General features: G+C 39.2%; 1 non-coding gene across 1 annotated transcript; it reads right to left on the reverse strand.

The window, feature by feature from the left end:
* Positions 1-7966: 7966 nt before the first annotated feature.
* Positions 7967-8073, reverse strand: LOC122065604. Its single transcript, XR_006136045.1, has one exon. It is a non-coding gene; the product is annotated as a small nucleolar RNA R71 (small nucleolar RNA).
* Positions 8074-8282: the final 209 nt, after the last annotated feature.

Consider the following 8282-nt stretch of genomic DNA (forward strand, 5'->3'; position numbering starts at 1 on the left):
ACAACAACTACCTAGCGTAGTTAGTGAGTTGTGGTGTACAAAAATCCCTTACTCATCAGGAGGTCTCAAGTTTGAATCTCTTGGCTACAATTTTTTAGAGACTTTTTTTTGAAGATTTTCTCTCTCCAACTCATCACTTAAAGCAAGGAGGTCGGCCAAGGAGAGATTTGTGCACAAGTTTGAAGAGAGAGAGAGAAAAAAGAAGGAAACAAAAGAGAAATAGAAAAAAAAAGGGGAGAAAAAATAGAAAAGAAAAAAAAAGGAAAAATCGTCCAAGCTTCTCTCTCCCCTATTTTCTTTCCTATTTTCTCTATTCTTTCTCCTCCACCACACAAATTTGATCCAAGAGGGGCCCACAATTGATCCTTTTTCTCTTCTCTCCCCTACTTTCTCTCCCTTTTTTCTCCTCTCTCCTAATTTCCACCTCATCACTACGATTGTCCAAATCCCCACCAAATTGGAAACCCAATTTCCCCAAATTGTTTTCTCCTCTCTCCCTATTCCTATAAAGAGGGTCGACCAAGGGGGGAAGGGCATCCTCTCTAGTCCATCTCTTTTTCTAGTTCCTTCTTCTAGTTTTTTTTAGTTATGCTCTCTCTCTCTTTAGTTTTTCTTCTTAGTTTTTTTTTTTTTTTTTATGCATGTTCTTTTGTTATTTTTTTTTATTAATGTAAGTCTTTGTTTATGCTTTTCAAGTCTTTATTGTTCAAGCAATTCAAGTTAATTCAAAGGTGTAATAATTTTAATTTCTAGTTCTAGGCTTAGTTCTAGGTGACAAGAACAAGCTGTGGAGCATGTCTTTCAAGTTCAGATTTTCTCTTCAGATTTGTCTTCTCTAGTACTAGCAATTTCAGATTTGGTTTATTCTAGATATGGTTTTTAGTACTAGTAGTATTTCAAATCTCAATCAAGTTTTCAAGTTCAAGTAAGTAGGCTTCTACAGTAGTCTTCTCACCCCCCTCTCATTCCCTCTTCTTACTCCCCTTTCATTCTTAAATTAGGTTTTAAATTTTTAGTTTTACGTTATTGCTCTCCCTTTCCCCCAAGGTTCATGGCTAGATTATGCCTTGGCTTTGCCCCTCTCTAGCTATGGAACCATCTTTTTACTTTCTTATTTAAATTACATCCAAAGCCCTAAAGCCAAATAGAAAAACCCTTGTAAGAGTACTCTCTGGTCAAGTAGGAAAACTCGTATTATTTATAATGCATCCCTCGGGCTAAGTAGAGATACCTAATTGTGTGTCTCTCTTTAGTTTTTTTCCCTTTTTATTTTATTTATTTACTTTTTAGTACTTTTTATTTCAGCACTTTTACTTTCAGTTATTTGCTTTTTAATTGCATGATTGTAGTATTTAAATTCCTAGATGTGAATGGTTAGGTTGTTCAATTTTTATTATAATTTCAATTCCAATTTTCCTAGATGTGTTGGTTAGGACACTTTTAGAAGCATTTGTGTTAGGTTAGTAGTTAGAAATAGATCACCATAATTAATCTGTGCACTTTCGTATTACTAGAAGAAGCTTAAAATAAAGTGGCTACTCTCCTTTTGTTCGACCCATTAGCTACACTGATCTGTACGCTTGCGGTTACTTTTAAAATTCAAACAACCATCATGGGCCTTTCCATTGCAGACCATCATGATTCATGTTCTTCTTTGCTTTACATATATGCTCCTTCCTCTGAAAGGCCTGGGCTTGAGCTCATGGTTCTCGCAGAAATAAACAGATGTGTCTCTTTAGATCAATGGGAATCTTGATGAGTCTTATCTTCTTTTCTCATTCACTCTTTAGGAGTACCCAGGGGCTTGGTGCGTCCTTTGACCGGATCAGTGTTGTAGGGCTATTAGAGGAGAACCCATCTTCAACCAATACTACTTTTACTATTCCAGTGATGTAGCTATCCTGGTCACTTTCCTTGGCTTGCTATTGTTCTACCTCGTGAGCTACCCAGTTGAACTCATCTTGAAAGAGCACCTTGAATCGTGGTTGCTATTTGTGGAGGTTTCATCAAACAATGGCTCAACATTTTCGCAAAAGGGGAAATCTTATCCTTCCCTTACAAAATATCCAATGAGATTGGGGTAGTAAGAGGCGTATATTTTCCTGGTCATTCTTAGTACCTTCTGTCCTTTTTCGACATTGTTGCTTCTTGGTCTGGGGGTTTGAGGAGTGTACCCTAGGCTTCCTTCATTTACTGCCAAAGTAGGTTGCTTTGGAACGCCCTAATGATACTTCCCTAGTCCCATTCTAGGAATGTATTGCATATTTTTCATCATTTGACTCACTGATGGGCTCTAGACTGCTTCATGGTTAACCGGCATTTTTTCTTCTGGTGTTTCCTTAGCAAGGGCTGCACAAGTTACCTCTATTTCAAAACCACTAAGTCAGACTTCATGGTTTTGTTCTTCTCCCTTTTCAATGCTGGCTAAAGTTTAACCACATCAAGATCTCTAGCTACTATAATCACTTTCCCTTCATGAATAGATTTCATCTTCTGATAGAGGATGGAAGCTACAACCCTTGCATGATGCAACCATGATCTTCCCAAGAACATATTGAAAGACGCTGGTATATCAATGACTTGGAAATCAATGTCAAGTTTCACTGGGCCAATTATTATGGCGAGAGTGAGGATTCCAAGGACTTCTCTTTTGGTGTTATCATACACTCGTATTGTCTAATTTGATGGCCTCATTTCTTCTATATTAACACCAATGCTATTGGTTGACCTCAAAGGTAGAACATTTAGAGCAGACCCATTGTCGATGAGGACTTGAAGAACGATCTTTTAAATGCATTCAACTATGATGTGCAAAGCCTTGTTGTGCCAGGCTCCTTTGGGGAGTTCAGAGTCGAAGAACATCAATGACTATATCGCATATGTTGCCCCTACTATTTCTGTGAGATGTGTTGGATCTATCTTGATCGGCACTTACATCTTGGTGAGAGACTTCAAGACTACCTCTCGATGTGAAGGGGAGGCCATCAATAATCCCCAAATTGTGATATTAGCCTGGGCCTTCTTGAGTTGAGCCAAGACTGGGTTCTCAAGTTCTTTCTTCAAGCCACTTGTTCCAGCCTCATTGGTCCTCAATGTTCTACTACTAGGGCCTTGCCCTTATAGTCCCTTCTGCTTTGAGTCTCCATTATACTGATAGGTTTCTTCACAATAATCTCTATGGGATAGCGATCCTCATCATCACTATCTGTTAAGTGTAGTCACCCAATTTTGTCACCCTCCTCTGGCTGTGATGACATACAGATCTTGGACGCGATCTTTCACCTCTGATCAACAGAGATGATAACTGATTGAGGTAACTATTCCCAGAAGCATTCCATACTCACCCAAAACTCCCAAAAAACCCATGCGAGGGAAAAGAAGGGTCTAATTATGACATTTCATATATGAAGGAATCTGGTCAAAGTGACTGTACAGACGTATAATCCTAGGTGGTGACTCTAAACCCTTTTGAATGATCCCAATCCCCGTATTAGACCATCATCAAATCCTCATCTCAAATGATGAACTTTACTCTTGTTAAATAGGCCTCCACGTATCTTCGAGCTGCGATACAATGGTATGGGGCCATAGGGTAAGCACACACGACACACCCCTCCCTCATGAAAGAGAAAGAGAGGAGAGAGGATGGAATAAATGCAAGTCCATTCCCCCCCAAAGGGAAGAAGAGAGATCTCAATTTTGGTTGCTACCCTCATAGTGGCAACTTTGCCGGGGATAGATGTCAAGCTTCCTACACTAGATGTTACCATTAAATGTAAGAACATCTTCCACCGCATCTTGTAGGCACCCAATTTTATTACCCTCCTCTAGCTATGATGAAATATGGATCTTGGACGTGACTTTGGCTTCCGACCAACAGTGATGCTGATGGAAACATTCCCCTATTCAAAATCCTAGAAACCCCAATTTTGACTTTTATATGTGAAGGAATCTGGTCAAGATGACTATACAGATGGATAGTGCTCAGAAATATGATTTAGATAATATATGGCACATCAAAATCAGATCGACGAATCTCTTGCGATCATCTTCGAAAAATTACACTTTCCCACACGTATGCCGCACATGTGGATAGTCCCACTGGAAACCTGAAAAAATCCCCTACCCACCCTAAACACCCTAAAGTTCATCCCTTACCTACCCAGATGACCCAGAGACACTTCCAAACCTGAAAACCTAGAAACCCTTATGCTGGAGAGAAGACGGTCTGATTTTGACTTTTTATATACAAAGGAATCTGGTCAAGATGATCATACAGATAGATAATATAATTCCAACGATATATGGCACGCCAAAATTGGACCAACGGATCTCCTGAAATCTTCACTAGAAAAACCACGCATGTACTGGCCAACAGGCCGGCCTGCCCGCACGCGCGCTTGTTGCCCATAGCCGTAGCCCATGGCTACTGCCCATAGCAGTGGCGTATGGCTACTGCCCATGGTAGTGGCGTATGGCTGCTACCCATGGGCTGTAGTACAGGCCTACTACCATGCCTTGCCAAGCCACCATGCACCATGCACCATGCACCATAATCCCCTGTGGGCGTAGGCCTACGCCCCCACGGGCATAGACCTATGCCCCCGCAGCCATGCCTAGCCAAGCCACCTTGCACGCTGCCCCTTCCTTGCCTGTTGGCTTGTGCCCCCACTAGCATAGGCCGATGGCCATGCCTTGCCAAGCCACCATGCACCTTGCCCCTACCTTGCCTACTGGCCTACACCCCCGCAGGCACAGGCCTGCGCCCCCTAGGGCCATGCCTTTCCTATGCCATGCACTACCCACTGTCTTGTTGTATGTGTGCTGGCTAGCAGGCTAGCCCATGCGCGTGTGCACAATAGCTAGTAGGCCAGCCCACACACATGCGTGCACTAGCTGCTGCCCATGCTTGCACACGCTCACTGCCCATGCCTGTGCCCCCCCTTGGCCATTATCCGTGCGTCATCCATCACACACCTATGACGTCACCCACATTACCTACCTAAACTGACTATATCTTAGGCACTTTGGCTTGGTCCCATGCGTCACAGTCAATGTCCGAGATTGGTGTTCCCCTGACCCAGTGGATGAAGAAATCCCCTCTTCACCCACTTAAAACCAAAAATCCCCTTTTTTGCTTGTAATTCTCTCTCCTAAAAACCCCCTCCTTTACCCATTGGATGAAAGCCCTATCCCCTCATTCTAGGTGAAAAACATGCATTTTACATATTTAGAATGGAGCTACCTTGGGTTTTACTCTCTTTTTGTGGGTTTTATAATTTCAAGGCCTTAAGGACTATCGGGTGCTATATCTCTAATTTTACATATAAAGAGGTCCTATTTCTTTTCATAGTTACGAAGTGGATGAAATTCTAAGCAAGATGGACGTGTTCAATTAAAAGTACACATTTGTTTGGTCACCAGTACAAGTGATTATTCTTTTCAGGCTAGAAAAAGAATAATGAATCAGAACTAAACCAAGATGCTGAACCCGCCCATTTGCAGTTGTTCTAAGGTATAAAGAATATTTCAAATTCCAACAAGGATCGATGGACCACATCCTTAAGTGATTGAAGAATTATTTTTGGTAACAACAACTACCTAGCGTAGTTGGTGAGTTGTGGTGTGCAAAATCCATTGCTCATTACGAGGTCTCAAGTTCAAACCTCTTAGCTGTCATTTTGTTGAGATATTTTTTTATAAGATTTTCTCTCTCCTTCTCATCACTTAAAGGAGGTCGGCCAAATAGTTAAACACAAGTTTGAAGAAGAGAGAGAAAATAAAGAGAAAAAATAGGAAAGAAGAAAAAAAAAGACAAGGGCATGGATGGAATTTTCCATTAAAATAGAATATTGTCCAAATCCAAGTAAGAAAATTTGGTCAAAGGGGGTTTCTTGGGCAAGAAGAGAGAAAAATAGAAAAAGGGAGAAAAAATAGGAAAAAAGGTAAGAAAAATCATGGGAGATCTCTCTCTACACATTTTCTCTCTTCTCTCTCCTCCACTTCATCAACAAGATAAAAAAAATATTTTTTTTTAGAAGCTAAAATTGTTAGCTTCCCTCCCCCATTCTACATATAATAGAATTAACACAAGTTTTTTTTTTTAGTTGCTCTATCTCTTTCTCTAGTTTTCTCTTTCTCTAGCTCTAGTTCTAAGTTTATGCTTTAAACACTTTTGTAAGTTCTTTTTATTCAATTAATGGAAGCACTTTTTTTTTTTATTCAATCTTTTATTTTTATTGTTAAAGCAATTGAAGTTGTAATTTTCAAGTTCTAGTTCTAGGCTTAGTTCTAGGTGATAAAAACAAGCTATAAAGCATATCTTTCAAGTTCAATTTTTTCTTCAGTTTTGTTCTCTCTAGTACGAGAAATTTTAGATTTGGTTTTTCTAGATCTGGCTTTTAGTACTGGTAGTATCTCAAATCGATCATGTTTTTAGTTAAAGGGTTGAAGTTCAAGTAAGTAGGGTCCTTTAGTAGTCTTCTCTCCCCCCCTCTCATTCTCTCTTCTAACTACCCTTTCTTTCTTAATTTAGGATTTTAATTTTATTCGTTATATTATTGCTATCCCTTTCCCCCAAGGGTCATGGCTAATGTATGTGCTGGCTTAGCCCCTCCTAGCCATAGAACCATTATTTTTATTATTTTTATTTTAATTGTCTCCCTTTCCCTAAAGCCAAGTAGAGTAATCCTTGTAAAAGTGACTCTTTAGTCAAGTAGGGAAGCTAATATTATGATGCATCCCTCAGGCTAAGTAGAGAAACTTACTTGTGAGTCTCTCTCTAGCTTTATCCCCTTTCTTTTATTTTATTTTTATTTCAGTATTTTTTTCCTTCATTGCTTTTTAATTGCGTGGGTTGTTTATTTTCAGCTATTTATTTATTTAATTTTAATTTTTTGGCTTGCGTGTTTGAATTCTTAGATGACGAATGGTTAGGATGTTAGTTTAGATACATATGTTTAGGATGGTAATTAGATTTAGAACACAATCATTAATTGGTTCACTTTCACATTATTAAAAAGAAGCAAAAAAATAAAGTGGATGCTTTCTCTGTGTTCGACCCGTAGCTATACTGATTGCGATTACATTTTAAAATCTCAAACAAGTTTTCAGTGTCATTACCGGGGAGATAGTTCCATGTTATTTTTTGTTTTCTTTTAGTAAATCGGAGTGCTTTGTGTGCTTCGTTTTGTTTTTTCCTTTTCTTTTATTGAATTCTTGAGAAGAACAACTTGCAATAATAGTTGTATCGATGGAGGTCACCATGCCTCACAGTATGATAAAAACAGGTTTTGCCCTGTAGCAGTACCTCAGGAATTAACCTGAGCAACCTCGGATCTTTGCTGGTAAGCTCCCAAAAATCCAAAAAAAAAAAAAAAAAATCAAAAAAATCAAAAAAATCAAAAAAATCATAAAAAAAAGTTTTGCTATCTATTCTTTTGTGCTTGTCTTACTCTAGTTGTGGATAGTTTTCTGTTGCATGAGTGTTAGGTGGGTATGTAATACTAAGAATCGGTTAGAAAGAAGAGATTCAATAAGTAGTGACCCTATATGTTTGCTCTGTTTAAAATCCTTCAATATGGGAGACCAACAGTAAAACCCTCCACCTATATCTCTGAAAGATAGGTTCTACCCTATTAGAACAGCCCAACCTTCCTGCATGGTTCTACCACAAGTCTACGGTAATAATTTTGAACTCAAATCTCAATACATCACTATGTTGCCCCACTTCCATGGATTGACCTCTGAGGATGCATACCTATTTCTAAGAGAATTTGGAGAGGCATGTATTTTAATTAAGATCCAACAGCTTTCTGATGATGCTATTATGCTTAGGTTTATCACTTTTGCATTGAAAGACCAAGCTAAGAAGTGGTTGTATGGGTTATCCACAAATTCCATAACCTCATGGGGACAGTTCACAGTTGTCTTCCTTAAGAAGTTTTTCCCAACTCAAAAGACCAATAAGCTTAGAAGTGATATCCTTCAGTTTAGGCAAAAGCTTTGTGAGTCATTTTCCAAACTAATGGAGAAATTCAAGGATCTACTCCAAGAATGCCCTCACCATGGCCTAGACTAATGGCATTTATGTCAAATAATTTATGAGGGTATTGATTACCCAACTAAATAAATGATAGAGTCTATATGCCTTTAGGGATGCACATCCTTTACAGATGAAGGAAAGGCATGGAATTCTTACTTGACTTAGCGGACGAAACCCGTAAGTGAGAATCAGCCCAAGAGAGTGAAAGAACCATAGGAGGGAAAGGATATTTTGTGGA

Source organism: Macadamia integrifolia, unplaced genomic scaffold (genome assembly GCF_013358625.1).
Source record: "Macadamia integrifolia cultivar HAES 741 unplaced genomic scaffold, SCU_Mint_v3 scaffold2062, whole genome shotgun sequence".
In the NCBI taxonomy this organism is placed as follows: Eukaryota; Viridiplantae; Streptophyta; class Magnoliopsida; order Proteales; family Proteaceae; genus Macadamia; species Macadamia integrifolia.